Source organism: Monodon monoceros, unplaced genomic scaffold (genome assembly GCF_005190385.1).
Source record: "Monodon monoceros isolate NGI ecotype Baffin Bay Population unplaced genomic scaffold, NGI_Narwhal_1 Super_Scaffold_18, whole genome shotgun sequence".
Lineage (NCBI taxonomy): Eukaryota > Metazoa > Chordata > Mammalia > Artiodactyla > Monodontidae > Monodon > Monodon monoceros.
This window is the reverse complement of record NW_021703774.1, coordinates 117,538,040-117,554,154: the sequence shown is the minus strand read 5'-3', so window position 1 is coordinate 117,554,154 and position 16,115 is coordinate 117,538,040.

Below are 16,115 nucleotides of genomic sequence, written 5' to 3'. Positions count from 1 at the left end.
TGTTAAGTTTTAGGTGCCTATTAGATATCCAAGAAGGAGATATAGAATAGACAGTTGGATATTTGACTCTAGAGTTAAAGAGAGATGTTCAAATTGAAATATAGATATGGGAGTCATCAGATGGGTTTCAAAGCCATGAGATTTGATGAAATACCCTTTCAGGCAAGGATAGGCAAGAAAAGTGAATCTCACTTCTTTGTGACTCACCCCTTGACACCATTCAGAACATACCTAGATCAGACTATGGAGAGACCACATAAGCCAGAGCAATTTTGACTCTTAATATTAACTTGACCTATTTCACCTACTAACAAATAAGACCTGGAGAAAATCCAGTTCATAGTTGGATACTTGAGTACCTATGTGTCTCATTTACTAGACTAGGATCTCCTTGAAGCTAGAAATTATATATTTTTTATTAATCTCTGAATCACTATGCTTATTTCTTGAATGTATCAAATGTCCAGTAATTGTTGGGTTAAACTTAATTGGAAAATGTTCCTAAAGCAAATGTTGTTGATGCCCACCCAGATCACCTTTGCAGGTCTGGTTCACCCATGCCTCAGCTTTTTCAGTGTTGGCTACTAATGGTTCAAACCTGCACTCTTCCCTGGAGGCTCATCCTTGGCTAATGGGAACTACCTTACAGGGAGGTTCCTGGAAGATTTGCCCCAGTCCCTCCCAAGGGCCACCAGTAGCCCATGGCTGACTTATGGAGAACATAACATAACAACCCAGGACCTTTGTCTGGTGTAATTCATGTGCCAGAACTCCCAGTAAGGTCAGGCCTGGGTTGCATTTCTCCTGAAATGCACATTTCTGCATAACTTCTTCCCCTGCCTTATCACTCAGGTTTTTCCTTCAGTGAGTCACTTGCACAAGGGTTTCTGCCACAGACCCTATTTCTAAGTAACTGGACCTAAGATAATAATCACACATAAAGATTTTTGACCCCTAAAATATTTCTCTAGTCTAAGTGCATTTGTACTTAATCTTTAAATTATTCAACTTTTCTAGTTTGGGGAGTGGAATGGAGAAGAGTTTTTATTCTGTATATTCTTCTCAGGCTTACTTATATAAATGGGACATCAAGTCATCACTTTTTCTCTCCATCTACCACCCCACCAAAGTTCCATGTTCTTTTATCCAAGGTAGGCATCTACACTTAGTTGAATGCACAAACGTGTATGCTGTGTAAATTATAGCAAGAACACCACACAAAGAGTTTAGGAAATCTTTATAATATTTTAAAACCTCTGGTGTTTAGTTAAAGATTCACTATGCTATTGTAAGAAATATTTACTTTGGTAGACAAAGCCAGTATCTTGTGCCTCAACCTCATGATTTAATTTTTGTCTTTTCTTTTATCTCAGTAAATCATGGGTCAATATGTTCTGTCCACCTGACCATCTGTTCACATGTATGTAGCGTGCAACACGTGCCCCGCACTGCTTACAGAGTCACGGAAAAATATCAGGCTCCAGTCTTTCTTCTTGGGAAGGGAGGTGAGGAGGAAGGGAAAGTGAGAGAAACACAGAGACCAGGGAGGAAAAAGAAAAAGGTATGAGGGAGGAAGGATGACTGAGAATGACAAGTTCCTGGAAAGCTGACATCTGAGAACTGAAGCATGACATTTAACTGGTGGACTGTACTGTACAAAACTACTTTCCTTGACCCAGAGAATTCCTCTTTGCTCAGGAAAATAATAAGAACTGGAAAATATCTCCCTTGGCAATGCTTATATATATATCTGAAGTTAAATGAAAGAAAGCTAAAAGAGACAGCTCACATTGTGAGGAGACAGTGTGGAGAGAGTAACTTAGGGAGGACAGAATGTAAATGCTTTCATACTGTTAAAGGTTAGATGTAAAGAAAAGACTCCACTGGCAAGTGTAACAGTGTCAGCGATTTTGTCGAGGCAGCTTGTCTGGCTCTGGACCTTGTATGGCATTGTGCAGTCACTGGTTGGAGCAGGCAGCTCTTTTTCATTAGTGTTTTTTAGTCTCTGCTCTGCTAATGTAAAGGTAAATCTATTTTTATCTTCTCAGCTGTATCTATTGATATTTAATGACACACAGCTCACCTTTCAGTACAACTAAAGATATTACTCCTCTCAGGATTATTGGTTTTCTTTTTTGTTCCATCTATACTGAATAATGAGGTCATCACAAAAATCTTATGCTACTTTAATGATGGTTTAAATTTATTGGCATTTTCCCCTTCGGGTGGGAGAACTCAAGTGAAGCTCTGGAACCTCTTGAGAGAAACATTTTCATCTCTTCATAGACCAGCCTAGTACACCCCACAGTCGCCTTCTCGTTATTCATTCTCTCTGCCCAGAAGATAAAATAACAATCTTTTGTGTTCAGATTGTGGCATGCTGAGAGAACCTGCCCTTTCCTAGAGTAAATATTAGAAGTTTCAGGAAAAGGTCCCAGGTACTTAGAAATCTCAGCTTCTCTAATAAGGAATGTGAGGGACATGAGGAGAAGACCACCAGCAACGCCCCAGGAACATTATGCTTACTCACAAAGAACTAATAGTTTGTATTGAGATTCCTCACCTTTTTTTTTTTTTTTAACATCTTTATTGGAGTATAATTGCTTTACAATGGTGTGTTAGTTTCTGCTTTATAACAAAGTGAATCAGTTATACATATACCTATATCCCCATATTTCTTCCCTCTTGCATCTCCCTCCCTCCCACCCTCCCTATGCCACCCCTCTAGGTGGTCACAAAGCACCTAGCTGATCTATCTGTGCTATGCGGCTGCTTCCCACTAGCTATCTATTTTACATTTGGTAGTGTATATATGTCAATGCTACTCTCGCACTTTGTCCCAGCTTACTCTTCCCCCTCCCCGTGTCCTCAAGTCCATTCTCTAGTAGGTCTACGACTTTATTCCTGTCTTGCCCCTAGGTTATTCATGCCCTTTTTTTTTTTTAGGTTCCATATATATGTGTTAGCATATGGTATTTATTTTTCTCTTTCTGACTTACTTCACTCTGTATGACAGACTCTAAGTCCATCCACCTCACTACAAATACCTCAATTTCGTTTCTTTTTATGACTGAGTAATATTCCATTGTATATATGTGCCATATCTTCTTTATCCATTTGTCTGTTGATGGACACTTAGGTTGCTTCCATGTCCTGGCTATTGTAAATAGAGCTGCAATGAACCTTGTGGTACATGACGCTTTTTGAGTTATGGTTTTCTCAGTGTATATGCCCAGTAGTGGGATTGCTGGGTCATATGGTAGTTCTATTTTTAGTTTTTTAAGGAACCTCCATACTGTTCTCCATAGTGCTGTATCAATTTACATTCCCACCAACAGTGCAAGAAGGTTCCCTTTTCTCCACACCCTCTCCAGCAATTATTGCTTGTAGAGTTTTTAATGATGGCCATTCTGACCAGTTCCTCACCTTCTTTTAACAGTTATGCCACAGTCAGGTTTCCAAGAAATACAACATAAGGCATATTCTGTAAAAATACACAATATTGTTTCTCTACACAGCTCTGTCCTGGAAACTCTTCTAGGAATCTGAGATGACAACTTAGGAAGAAACCTGAAGATCCTTGCTCTCCATTAGTTCTAAGGCTGACCTAAGACATGAGGTCCTTTTAGCCATGCCCCCCCAGCCAGTTTTTATGTTTTTCAAAATTTAAATCCTGAGAATCCTCTTAATCCTGCAATAGTAAGACATTAACAATAATAACCTTGAGTATGTTTGTACCTCAGGGTATGGTCTTCACATCTCTTCAAATTCTTCTGATTTTCATCTCCACTAAATGAGTATCCATAAAGGCAGAAGAAGAAAAAAACATGTGACCAAGGTCAAGAGGAGGAAGTTCTACTCATTAACCTTTACTAATATTTGTTAAACTGCTTCTGGGCATTGTGCCAAGTATTGTATATGTATTAATTCATGTTATCCCCACCTATTATAATATAGGTATATTATTATCCTTTCTTATCTGAATTGAAGACTAAGACCCTAAGAGGATCAATAACTGGCCCACAAATACACAGAGAGTAAGAGGCAGAGCCAAGTGTGAACCCAGAAAGCCTGGCTCCAGAGCCTTTCTGCTCAATCACAAATTTGAGATAAAAGTTGTTAATCTTCTAACATGGAAGACATTTCTTTCAAGTCTTATCTTTTATCATCAAAATTAAGGCAAACTTTGCATGTGACATCTTTTATTGTTTTCATTAAAAAAACTCTTTCTTACCTGACTTTTTCATTAAAAAGGAAGATGCTGTTGCATTTTTTAAATCAACTTCCAAAATCTTGCTGAATTGAAATATGTGGACCCTGCATATCAAATTCTCTGCCCATACATAGATATAAATTTGATGCAGAAAATGAAGACCAGTTGGTGAAAGAACAAATTAATAAATGTATATATTTGGTGGTGGTCCTTCATTGTGCAGTCCCAGGAATTAGATTTGGCATAGCTTAACAAGCAAGGTAATGCCACTTTCTTCTGACTAAAATCTTTCAGTGGCTTCCAGTTGTCTGAAACATAAAGTCCTTACTATGGATAATACAGTGTTTCATGATCAACTTCTGGCTAATTCTCTATATTATTATCTAACTCTAGTCATACCTCACATCACCCAGAAATGCATACCCTATTCTTTAGTTAGTTCTGATTGTTTACTAAATTCCTGTTCATGTCCAGGGCACTGTTGCAGCTCTCTTGCTTATGGTCCTTGATGTAGACAAGTGCCCCCTCCAAGGAACCTGAGTGAAATTGTAATAGGAGCAATGACTTGGTTAGATTCAGGCAAACCCATATTATTGCTTTCAGTGAATGTACTTCTGCTTTATAATACATCTTAAACTATGTAAATTGTTCCTAGTTTTAGCTAATTTCTTGTTTAATGAAATTAGAATACTCAAATTTTAGAAAAATAGAGTACTTATATACTTCTTTTGGAGGGCATTTCTGAATCATCTTCTGGACTGCCACATCCAACATTCTTGATGGGAGGAGCAATATCTTTCTGTTGCTGACTGTCATTAGTAACCCATTTTATATATAGGGAGAAAAAATAAGGTTTGCTAAATAGTTTATTGGGAAAAGCAACTCTTCTACTTTGGTGTAAGTTTTGCAAAAGTAACAGAGGGAGAGAAAATGCACATTGTAAAGAAGAGGCCAATATCTTCTCTCATAATTTTGTGTATCAGTCAGTGTCACAGAAGATAGATGGCACACTCAAATTAAGTAATTTGTGAAGGACTTAATAAAGATGCAGTATTTACAAAAGTAGTGGTCATACCACAAAGTAGGACTAGTGCGGTACCCTGGTGATATAACAGTGGGGCACCAAGAAGGTAAGCTTACCAGAACTTGGAGAGAGAGATGTGAGGAGAGGTCTTTCACCAAAGGATTCAGCCTACTCACAGTGTGTCCACAGGGAGTGGGTTTACTCACTCCTCTCCCTTCCTTCAGTCTCCAGTCAGTGCTTTGGAGTGACTAAGTAGAACTAGAATCCAGAAAGAGAGCAAAGAAGGTCATCCAGGTAGTTCTTACAGATATGTCTCCTGTGGCACAGAGCAGGTCAGAGAAAGCTAAAGAGTAGATCTGGAAGTCCAAGCAGAAGTTCACCAACGCAGTCTACTTTCTGGTTGACTCTCCAACCTACTACCTACTACTGTTGAATAACCTTTAAATCTATAGGAAGAGATCATAATGAATTCAGATCAATCACCCACCTCCAGACCCTTTTACTGAAGTCAATGGCTCTGCCTCTATGTTAGAGGCAGAGACTGTGTGTCTTCTAAGGTTGACAGCTGCCCCCTGTGCATGTTCAAATGCCCCTTACTGTCACCCTATCACTACTTACTACACAGTTTTGTAGAGTTGGGGGAAGATGTGTGATTTCACTGCCCCTTCCCATCATCTAGAATTTTTATGTTATTGTAGTCATAACTCCTCACCCTTTCCCCAAGAAGGTGGATTATCCTCTCCATAGACCTTTGAAGCATAGTTGATTTACAGTGTTGTGTTAGTTTCAGGTATACAGCAAAGTGATTCAGTTATACATATATATATTTTTTCAGATTCTTTTCCCATTTAGATTATTACAGAATATTGAACAGAGTTCCCTGTCCATAGGTTCTTGCTGCTTATCTATTTTATATATAGTAGTGTGTACATGTTAATCCCAAACTCCTAATTTTTCACCGCCCCCCCCCACTTTCCCCTTTAGTAACCATAGTTTGTTTTCTATGTCTGTGGGTCTATTTCTGTTTCCAATACAAGTTCACTTGTATCACTTTTTTTTAGACTCCACGTATAAGTGATATCATATGATATTTATCTTTCTCTCTCTGGCTTACTTCACTTAGTATGATAATCTCTAGGTCCTTCCGATAAATATTTTCTTAAATAAAAATAATATGAAATGTCCTTACTCCATTTTTTAAATCTTTGACAATGAGAAGAATTTACCCTAATAAAATAATGTTTACATTTGTTCAAGTGTGGCCAAACCAATTTTCACCTCTCTGTCAAGGCCTCTGTATTAATACAGATTTCTTACTAAATAGAATCTGATATTATGTTACAGGCTAAGACTTTATTAGGAGGTGCAATCCCAGGGCAGCAAGGGTAAGGGAGGGAAGAAGATAAATCAAATAAAGGTATGCATTTCCAAGCTACCTGTGATATGGTCATATGGAACATGTAGGAGAGCTTGATGGGAGCCTTGGGGCTTTGCAAACGTTGCCAAGGGAAAGAAAGGAGAAGGATTTATCTTCAGGCTTCTTGATTTTGTCTCCTGTTTCTCAGTGGCCCACAATTGACCACACGTATATTAACTCCAGGTAATATCAACTAGACATCCCCGAAAGCTACTAGGGAAGTCAGGCCCCATGTTCTACAGTATGATCCTTTATCTAAGGCCAGAATGGTGGGAGAAACCGGAGTCTCTTCAGGGATGTTTATGTTTGGCCTGGACTCTTTCACTGCTAAAGGTCTCATTGCGTTGGGGCAAAAAGAAGCCAAGCCAGAAACTGACCTTCATCCAGGGGTGGCAAAGGCAGGCAGCAGTGTTAGGAAATGAGGTAACATGACTCTCCATTGAGCAACTGCTTCATGGCTTCTTTTTAGCTGTTTATCAATTAAGTGTGTAATAGAGTTATCTGGAGAATAGAGAATCTGGAAAATATCACGCATTGGGTCACTCAGGTCCACACACATGCTTGCATGGTAACTAGCTCTGTAATAAAATAAAAGGACTGATAAAATGTCTTCACTTCTTCCTTGAAGTCCAGTCCTTTAAAGTGTTGAAGGAAGATATCAACATCTTAAAGTCATTTGGTATCCTGCCTTAGGGCTTTGTCATTGAAATCCTCTTTCCCAAGGCAGGCTGCCCTCTTAGAATCATTTGTTCTAACACCTATGTGTATTTTTGACCCATTTTGGACTGAAGTAAGGAGTAACAAACAAAATTAGTAGTTTTCAGAGTAAGTTCTAAAGATGAGGTATATTTTAATTTACACTTTATTTTATCCTGGCAAGAGTAAAATAATATAGCACCTCTTTGTGATAGGCGCGCCAATGGCAAATAGTCTAAGTGAAGTGGCACTGACTGAAGTTACCTTTGTTAGTTTCCCTACAGAATTCTTCTAAAGCTATAGGAAAACTTGACACCTAGCCCAATAACAATTATACTAACAACTGTGTTCATAAAACACTTATCTTTCTGAATGATAGCATAATCAAGGAAATAAAAAGCAATTTTGATATTCACCTATTTCTTAAGATTCCTCACTTTATTTTTTAAAAGAATTCCTTTTATATAAACTCATAAAATGTTCTATTTTTTATATTTTGTATTTTATACATTGGTTTAGCTCTATTTATTTAGCATATGCAGCATGCCACAAAAAAATTTGCTGGAAAAAGGAATACCCATTCTTTTTCTCTCTTTCTACTGCACTTTTTTTTTTTCTTGAAACCAATTCAGTTCAATCCAAATGGAGGTGATTCCATAACTCCATTAAAACTACTTTGTGTTGATGACCAATGTCTTCCATAATCCTTAATCTGATGGTCTCACCTCATCTCACCTGGAAATACCAGATGCAAGTGATGGAATTGTTTCTTCCTTTTTAAAATATTTTCATCACTTGACTTGTAGGGTACAACAGACTCCTGGCTTTACTTTTCCTTCAAGAGCAAATATTCTTAATATCACTGGCATCTCCTGCTCCTCTGACAACCTTCTAATCATGTTTCAGTTTTGTCAGCTCTTCTTTTCTCTATCTACACTCATATACCTAGGTAAACTCATCCAATCCCATTTTATTTATTTATTTATTTTTTACGGTACGCGGGCCTCTCACTGTTGTGGCCTCTCCCGTCGCGGAGCACAGGCTCTGGACGCGCAGGCTCAGCGGCCATGGCTCACGGGCCCAGCTGCTCTGCGACATGTGGGATCCTCCCAGACCAGGGCACGAACCCGTGTCCCCTGCATCGGCAGGCGGACTCCCAACCACTGCGCCACCAGGGAAGCCCCCCATCCCATTTTTAAAAATACTATTTATAGTCTGAAGACTCCTAAGTTTATATCTCTACTCTGGATCGTTATCTTGAACTGTATACTCATATATCCCATTGCCTTCTCACATTTCCACGTCATAAACTATAGGCATCTCACACTTTTTCTGCTCCAAAACAGAACTGTTTTCCTCCATCTTAAGGCTTTCTCAGTTTTCCTCAACAAATTCCACTATTCCCTCAGGTAGTCAGGCCAAAAAACATAGAGTCTTCCTTTATTCTTTTCTTCCTACCATATTATTCAATCCATAAGCAAATACTAATGTATTAACCTTCAAAATATATTCTGAATCACCATTTCTTGATACTACCATTGCTACCGTACTGATCCAGGGCACCATCCTATCTTCTTTGGATTACTGCATGGAGCTCTTAATCTTGCCTCATTAAAGTACATCCCCTACAGGGAGATGAACTTTTAAATCCAAATCAGGTTATGCTGCTCTCCTGCTCTCAAACCTTTAAGGGCTCCCACAACACTTAGAATAAATCCTCAAACCCTGGATATTTCTCAGCCTCTTTCTTTCCACTTCTGTCTCCTGGCGCTCTGGCCACACAGGCCTCTTTCCTCTCTTAGTGCACACCAAGGAAACTGATACTTCAGGGCTTCACTCTTGCCATCTGCCTGAAAGCTCGTCCCTTCCATGGCTATTTCCTCTCATAACTGAAATATCAATTCCTAAGATAGGCATCCCCTTAACAACCTATCATAAATAACATCCTTAGTGACTTCCTATTTCCTTTTACTGATTATTTGTCTTAATAGCTTAATATTCATAAGAAAAATTATCACTATCTGACATTTAGTGTTTTTTAATGGTTTATTTTCCCTCTCTTTCACTATAAGTTGTGAAAAGACAAACTGTTCCTGACACATAGAAGTGCTCAGTAAATATTTGTTAGATGGATAAATAACTTTCATTTACTGAGTTCACTGATAGCATGGCATCCTAAGATACTGTCCTAAGACTTGGTTGTGGTTAATTTTGCTGAATTATGTATTTTATTACAGCAAAGTCTAACCAAAGCAATTCTAATAGTCAGTGTTGGCATGGTGATCTCCCTCTACCCATTAAAACTCTTAAAAAACAGTAGTATGGCAAAATTCTTTTTAGGAAAAAGGTAGGAATCACCCTTTTTCTCATTCATATCACTCTTTATCAGACCAAAATAGAGAAACGTGGATCATGCCACCTTCTTCTCCCCTAAGACACCGGCAAATAAGTAAATGTTTATTTATTTATTTTTTTTTACTGCTCCTGTCTCAATAAATTTTCTAGGTTACTTCTATTTCCTGAGCTTTTCATTAACCTAGAAGAAATTTAATTGACTAAATTTTTCATTTTAAAATATTATAGACTCGGGAGTTCCCTGGTGGTCCGGTGGTTAGGATTCAGTGCTTTCACTGCAGTGGCCCAGGTTCCATCCCTGGTCAGGGAACTGAGATCCTATAAGCTGCAGCATGGCCAAAATAATAAATAAATAAATAAAAAGTATTACAGACTCAACTATAAAGCATCTTCTAACTAGAGAATTTTCTTAAAGGTGTTCAAGCATTTTCTTATTGAACTTTTTAAGCACATAACTGAGCACATTATAAACCTAGTGTTTTTGTCACACTTTATTCACACTCTATGCAAGTTCCAGAAAATTTGCATCTTAGTCAAATATGTGTAAATCAATTCAAATTAATGCAGAAGAGAGCTTTATTTAAAGAAATTGTACAGTGAATCCTTCTTAAAAACATATTTTATTAAATGAATCATCACTCCTTAAAACATTTCATTTTAAATTTCAGATTTTCATTTATTAGGTTTACTTATCATAGGGTCCCTTACTTCTCCTATTTTAGTCAAAATTCTCTAGCCTAAAAAGTATTTTGGGGGATTTGAATCTTTTCCTAGGAATAAAAACATTTTTTTACAGTTTGATTAGTATATCATCTTAAATTGATTCCATAACTGGCACATTTCTGTGACTGAGTTCTTCTGTAGGGTAAACTATTGGTCATATGTGAACATCTTCTCAATCATCATTATTGGACACAATTAAACCTCCCCAAATCCCCTCCTTTTATTTCCATTTATTTTACATTTTATTATGTTAGAGTTTAAGCATATACAAAAGTAAACAAAAGTTTTTATCTAAAACCAGTGGTTTCTCGACCTTGGTAGTATTGAAAGTTTAGACCAAATAATACTTTATGTGTGTGTGGGAGGGAGGCAGACTATCCTGTACCTTTTAGCATGTTCGGTAGGATCCCTGGCCTCTGCCTCTAGATGCAAGTAGTCCCTGGCCCCGGTCATGACAATCATAAATACCTACAGACTGTGCCTTACATCCACTGGGGGACAAAATCGACCCCAGATAAGAACAACTACAAAGTCCATCTACTCTCCCACTTCCCAGATATCATATTATTTAATCCGTGAATTCTCCAGTCTATCTATCTATCTATCTATCTATCTATCTATCTATCTATCTATCAGCTATCTACCAGCTATCTATCTGATAATGACTTTTAAACATAATCAAAACACCATTACCAATCCTAAAAATCTGGAATAATAATCCCTGAATATCATTATATAGCCAATCCCCTTTTCAAATCCAATTATTTCATAAATGCCCCACTTTTTGTTTTTTTCTTCTTGTCCTCTCTGTCTCCTCTCTCCCTTTCTCAATCTCTAGATGGAGAGATGATAGATAAATATAGTGATATATCACTCTACTACATATACACACATATAGAGATAATATATTTATAGATATAGTTATATAATACATACATATGCACACATATGCGTGTGGGTAAGCAAGTGTGTGGGTATGGATAGATGGGCATGGATAGTTTCAAGTACAAATGAGGTCAACATATTACAATTAATTTTAAGCCTTTTTAAACCTTTAGCTTTAATATTTATCAATCTCTTATTTTTCCTTGTAAGTTCTATAGTAAAAAATTACCTCGTTTTTCCTGTAGAATTTCCGAAAGACTGAGATTTGCTAATTGTATCCCCACAGTGTAGGTGATTCTACTGTTATTAGTATTTCCTGGTAGTTGAATCTAGAGGTGTGATCACATTTAAGTTCAAAAATTTTTGATAAGATGGTTTTCACAGAGCTTTGTGTCCCTCCAGTAAAATGTTCATGATGCTTGGATATCTCTCTTTATGAAATGTTAGACATTGTTGATGATCAATGCCTAGATCTTTCAGTTCATTAAGCATTGCAAAATGGTGATATTCCAATTCTATTATTCCACCATCAATTTATTAACCGGAAAACTTCTTAATAGAAACTTCTCTCATCAGCTAATGGACTGTTCAGGGAAGGAGATTGTATAGAAAAGGCAGAATAAATGATCAATTCTTTCATTTTATTGACTAGTTTTCAAAAAATGACCAATTTCACTAGAATCCTCCCAAAGTGACACATTAGTTTTCTTTTTTCATATTGTTATTGTTATGTAATCATGGATTTAAACATATTTGAATCCATTGTATTAGGTTTTTTTTAATACTTAAATTTTCTTATATTTTTTTCTAGTAAGATCTCTTTAAACTGACTCCTAGATTCTTTTGACAAGACCCAAGAGTCTTTGAAAGCTTTCTTTTTTTTTTTGGTTCCACATATAAGTGAGATCATATGGTATTCATTTTGTCTCTAATGTCTCAGCCATTTTTCCAAGGAATAAAAAGCATAAGTTCTTCTTGCTACAAAAATAATGGTTTGATAGCTATATTATAGTCCTGTTAGACATATACCTATATCTATACATATTTCTTTATATTTATGTCTATTCAATTTTCTCTATGTATAAAATGAATATGATGTATAAGATTTATAAGTCATTGAAAAAATAAATCTCAAAATTTGCTGATGGAAATTACTATCTCTGTGACTTTTTTAAGCTACTTAATCTTTTTGAGCCTGTTTTCTCATCTCCAAAATGGGCCTATAATGTTGATCTTTTTTAGATGTCGTATGATTAATTTTATCAGTATATTTTACCACTCCATGTGCCAAGGTATTTTCTAATGTGTGGACACAATAAATAATCTTAGCTATTATTATTATTCTATTTTTCTAATTGACCCCCATCTGTCAAGAAAACCTGTCTTGTTCCTCTCAAAACCTTATAGGGTATAGTCATTTTGGCAGTAGACATTATATTACCTGTCTGCCCCATGGTAATAATTTTATTTTTCTGCAATGCAGAATCACAGATCTATGAGATTACTATAGAGGGGATAAACAACGGCAATATAAAGGAATAATAACTGGTCATTCCTTTTTCTTTTGATACTAACATCACCTACTATCTTGTTTACTTTCCTTTTCTACCACTCGGCACTGAATTGATAGTTTCAATGATTCCTAATCCTCTTCCTGGTCAGTGTGCTGAATAATTCTTCCATTTAACACCTACTCCCTTGACTTGGTTTCCATCTCTTGGAGAAATGAAGATTTGACTTGCACTCTAGCAGCCATCTGCCTGTCTGGACTACAAACCAGATGACTTGTCACAGAAGCTTTGGGGAGAAATAGAGTGGTTGTGATTTTTGAGGCTAAGACTATTATGCCAATTTAAATGGGTGAAACCACTTGCCTTATATTCTAACTTATTCCATCAATAAGAGGACTTTAAATTTTCTTGCAGAACTGAGAAACATTCTTTGGTTGAGTGACACCTTTAGAAAAACCAATACCTCAGTTCAGAGATTCCATTGCTGTGAAAGAATTTTTTTAAAAAGCTTTAAAAACTAAGAGAAAACAAAGCAAACCTAATGCCTGTCTTTATGGGGACTCAGCACATGCCTTGTTCTCAGCCATGCACAAGTTAAACAGATTTAATTGCCTTTTCATATGTCAAAACCAGCCTGTCCAGAGGGACGCAATAAGAGAATCTTGTAAAAGAATATTTTACGCTGTATCTGTTCCTAGAGCAATGGTGCTTGTGTTTCCAAGGCTGTCAATTAAGCATATTTTTGCCCCAGTAGATATTCATTAAGATACAGTTGCCAACTTCATTGCCACTGCATTTTTTATTATTTACATTAGTTCTGGTTGAAGGACAATTTAAGAATGTTTTATGGGGAATAAAGAGAACCTCTGGCTGGATGATTTTTCTATCATTTATTATACTAAACTAGCAGGGCAAATGACTTTGTACCCCTAATGATACACTCTTACCTGCATTTAACTTAGTCTGATCCTTTGAATATTTTTTTTTGAGTAATATTCTATCACCACAGAACTTGTTCAAACGTACATCCATTTATATTTATTGGCCATGCATTGAAGATGCATTACCAGATATTAGACAGTGGGCGTGGGAATGTGCAGCAAATGACCAAAAGGATTTTATAGCAAAAGGAGATATAGATACACTTTAAAAAGTCAACCAAACTGATTTGATTAGATGCTCATAGGAGTGGAAACAAGGGGGAGGAGGGAGAACAAAGAAAAAGAAAAAATGACAAAAAAATATAGGAGAAAAATGATACCTAGGAACAAAACAGGTATCATATAAGGCTATCTTTGAATATAGCTGAAAATCTTCCAGTTTTGTCTCTAAAGACTCTGTCCTAGCCCTAAGATAGTAGAAAAAAATACTGCTCTCTGATAGATTGTGACCAAAATTGGGGTTCAGGACAGCATCCAACCTTATACTTGCAAATAATGATGCACAGAAAAGGAGTGAGCATGTGTCAAAAATTACAGAGCATATGCAAAGGTTTAAATTCAGAGAGCTACAATTCTCTGAGTGGTGAATCACATGATATACTCAGAATTTGTTACTTTATAGTAGTGACTGGGAAGCCCCATGGAGCTATTGTCAGAAAGGGTAGAAGAAAAGGATACCACTAGGAGGCTTGGTTTTGGAGAATATGTGACGCATTTTGCATCTTCTAGGATGTTTTCACTTTTCTTATCTGAGTCATGGCTGTTACAAAGAAGCAGACTCCAAGACAGCTATAAGCAGACTCCAAGACAGCTATAAGCATGACTGCTCTTGGCACCAATATGTGTGACAGGAAAGGGAAGAAGCAGGAGTGGGCAGAAAAAGAAATTAAGCTGTAATATATCAACAGACACCTCAACTAACCCTACAGTGGATTCTGAAGATAGGGTGATGCTTCAGAGTTATATGGAGTTGGGTTGAGAGGCATAGCTCTTTATAATCCCAAACTGAGAAGTAGTTGGATATGAGCAGTGAAGAGCTTGTGACCTGTGTGAAGTAAGTAGTTGGATATGAGCAGTGAAGAGCTTGTGACCTTGGGTGAAGTAACTTCGTTCAGCTGAGGCAGTGCCCCAAGGAGTCTGGAAGCCACGAGGTTTATTTCTGGACAACATTCCAAGCAGATGGGGAGATTCTGGGTGCTACATTACCCAGGGAAAATGATGATGCTTTTCTCAAAGTGCTGTTGTGATACTTAAATTTAATCAATCTATTTTAGGACATATGGCATGGCCTCAGTAAATAATATTTAAATTCTTCCTTCTTAAAACTATCAAGTCAGAATTTTGAAATCCTTTGAAATTTATAAAGATTTGTAAAAGGTATTTCTGCTATCATATTTCTAGCCTCTTGAAGTTAGAACAAAATTTTTTGTATAATTATTTCATCTAACCTTCACAACAACTTTGTAACATAGGTGTTATATGCATTCCATTTTACAGAAATCTGAGACTTAGAATAATTTAGAAATATTTGCACAAAATCACAACAATCAACTATAAAGAACCGAAGATTTTATATGAAGCTGTTTTGTTATGTTTTACTTTTTTTATTCTAGAATGAGAATAAAGCTTGCAATCAGAAGATCTGGGATATTCATAGATCTTCCCCTAACGAACTTTATGATTTGGGCTAACTTAATACCTTTTGATCTCTATTCCTTTATTTATAGGTGAAACTTACATTTTCAAGCTCTGTGATCTATGTTTGTCAGAAGTGCCTCATACCACAAATGAAAAACGAAGAGATGTTTTAAGGGCAAGAAAAAAGTGAAGTGTGCTTCAGTGGTGAGAAAGCATGATACATTCAGTTATCTGAAAATAGTTAACTATGCCTAGAGCATACAGTCTGAGATGTGTTTCCAAAGAGAAGTATGAGTGGGTAGGGAAGAAAAAGAACACTTAATGACCTAGTATGGAACTTAGACTTGAGGTTATGGCCAATGGTGACATATTAAAAGTTAAGCAGGAGAGCAGCTAAAATCATACTGAGTTTTAGAAATATGACTCTCAAAGCAGTTGGGTAGGGATTCCCTGGTAGCGCAGTGGTTGAGAGTCCGCCTGCCGATGCAGGGTACATGGGTTCGCACCCTGGTCCAGGAAGATCCTACATGCCACGGAGCCGCTAGGCCCGTGAACCATGGCCGCTGAACCTGCACGTCTGGAGCCTGTGCTCTGCAACGGGAGAGGGCCCAACAGTGAGAGGCCTGCGTACTGCAAAAAAAAAAAAAAAAAAGCAGATGGGTACTAGAGAGAAAGAGAAAAAGTGGGAGGTGGAAGCCCTATTCAGAATTTG